The sequence below is a fragment of the Tenrec ecaudatus genome, chromosome 2 (assembly GCF_050624435.1).
Source record: "Tenrec ecaudatus isolate mTenEca1 chromosome 2, mTenEca1.hap1, whole genome shotgun sequence".
Lineage (NCBI taxonomy): Eukaryota > Metazoa > Chordata > Mammalia > Afrosoricida > Tenrecidae > Tenrec > Tenrec ecaudatus.
In genome coordinates, this window is record NC_134531.1 from 173,913,470 (window position 1) to 173,915,863 (window position 2,394).

Here is a 2,394-nt window from a genome sequence, read left to right on the forward strand (position 1 = left end):
CCGCTTGTTTATCTTCAAGCTTTTAAGACCCCAACACTATATCTTTTGATAGCCGGGCACCATCAACTTTCTTCACCATATTTGCTTATTCACCCGCTTTGTCTTCAGCGATTATGTCAGGAAGGTGAGCATCATAGAATGCCCATAAAATAGAAGAAAGAATTCTTGCATTGAGGGAGTACTTGAGTGGAGGCCCAGTATCCTTCTGCTACCTTAATACTAAACCTATAAATATATGCATATAGATTTATTTCTCTTTCTTCATACATAAAGTATTTGCATATGTACATGACTTTATCTAGACCTCTATAAATTCCCTTTGCCTCTCAGCTCTTTCCTTTATTTCCCTTGACTTTCCTGCTGTCCCACTATCATGCTCAGGCCTCACCAGGGTTTCAGCAATTCCCCTTGGTTACATTACCCTTGATCATGCCCTACCAGGCCTCCCACAACCTCCTCACCACCAATGTAGATCACTTGTTCTCTTGTCCCTGGGTTTGTTAACACCACTTCCTTCCCCCGCCCTCCCCCTCTCCCATGTCTCCCACGGAACTGTCAGTCCCATTATTTTCTTCTCCAGATTGTTCATTCAGATTATCTTATTTAGACAGACCTGCGGAGCTAATAACAGGCACAAAAACAAGACAGAGCAAAACCACGTAACAATATACAACAAACCAATGAAAAAAAAAAACACAACAAAAAATAAAAGCTTGTAGTTAGCTCAAAGATCATTTGCTGGCCTTTAGGAGTGTTTTCCTGTCCAGTCTGTTGGGGCACCATGCCCTGGACCCAAAGTCCACCTTCAGCATTTCCTGGGACCTCGCCGCTCCATTCCCTTGCTGTTCCGCTGCACCCCCTTAGTGTTTTGCCTCAGTGTGGCGGGATCAGATTGGGTGCAATTCCCACACTGTCTCAGGTGTTGTCCACTGTAGGGCATTGGGTCAGTGAGGGGCATCATGTCTCACAGTGGGGCTGGCCATGTGGTTCTCTCTGTGGACTGGCTGCTCGAATCAGGAACATCATCCTCAAGGCTTTGATCAAACTTTTATATCATGGGTCACACTTGCAAATGTTGGAAATGAATTAGAAATTCAGACATTTTTTTTTACTTTAAAACATGATAATATCCTGTGATTTTTTTTAATAATCAAGTTGTCACTCATATACTTGAGTTGTAATATATGTTTACACAATGTTTCTGGAGGAACTTTATAAGGTACAACATTCAGATTGCAACAAATATCCAATGAGAATAAAGGGTGTGGCAGACACTCTTCCAGCTGCTTGTGAAAGAGAAGGGGAGTAAGTACCATATCTGTTGTCTAAGAGTACAAAGGCTTAAATGTATATACTTACAAGACCTTAAATTCTATTTTGATAATTCCTCTAAGAAGTTTATTAATAATAAATCAAAGACATTATCAAATGTACTTGAAATTTTTACAGCATCACAGTAAAATTGATGTCACCAAGTTATCAATTAGAAAAAGGATGAGTTGGTAAACATTAAGATACGTATAATTTTGCAAGAACCAAAACCACATACAGAGAGGTAGATGTAGATGAATGGGATATAGATAAGAGAACTGGCTCTATAGGCAGATTGCATGTGCTTGAACTTGTTTTGATATGTGCTAATAACAGCTTTCAACACATATTGTCCTTCTAGGACAGGGTACAGCTGCCCCCTAGGGAGGGAAAGGTTGATGGGCTTGAACTACTGACAAGCATGTAACCAGTGTGCTGCCAGACACCATAGAAAGATCTATATGTACAATTATGTCTAAATTTTACTCGCTGTCATTGCTAGGTGTGGTGTTTTCTGTCAGTCAGTGTGTCTCCACTTTGTTAATTGCATCTTGGAGTAAGATTCTCCGTTCTCTTCCAGACAGTTGTCCACTTAGCTGGCTGCCAAATTTCCTGGCATTGACAAGTGAGCGTATCCAGTGCGTCTTCAGCTTGCTGCAACATTTCACTTGGTAACCCTTTAGTTCCTGGAACCTTGTTTTTGGCTAATGCATTCAGTGTAGCCTGAATTTCTTCCTTCATTACTACTGGTTCTTATTCGTATGCTATCTTCTGAAATGATGGAATGTCCACTAGTTCTTTTTGGTAAAATGGCGCTGTGTATTTTTTCCATCTTCTCTTGATGTTTCCTATATCATTCAATATTTTGCACATAGAATCATTTAAAATAGAAAATCGAAGCTTGAATTTTTTCTTGAGTTCTTTCCATTTCAGATATATTGAGCATGTTCTTCCCTTTTGGTTTTCTAATTCTAGGTCCTTGCACATTTGGATATAATATTTGGCTTTGTGGTCTCAAGCTGCCTTTTGAAATATTCTATTCAACTTTTTGAATTTATCCTTTCTTCCATTTTTTCTAGCTCC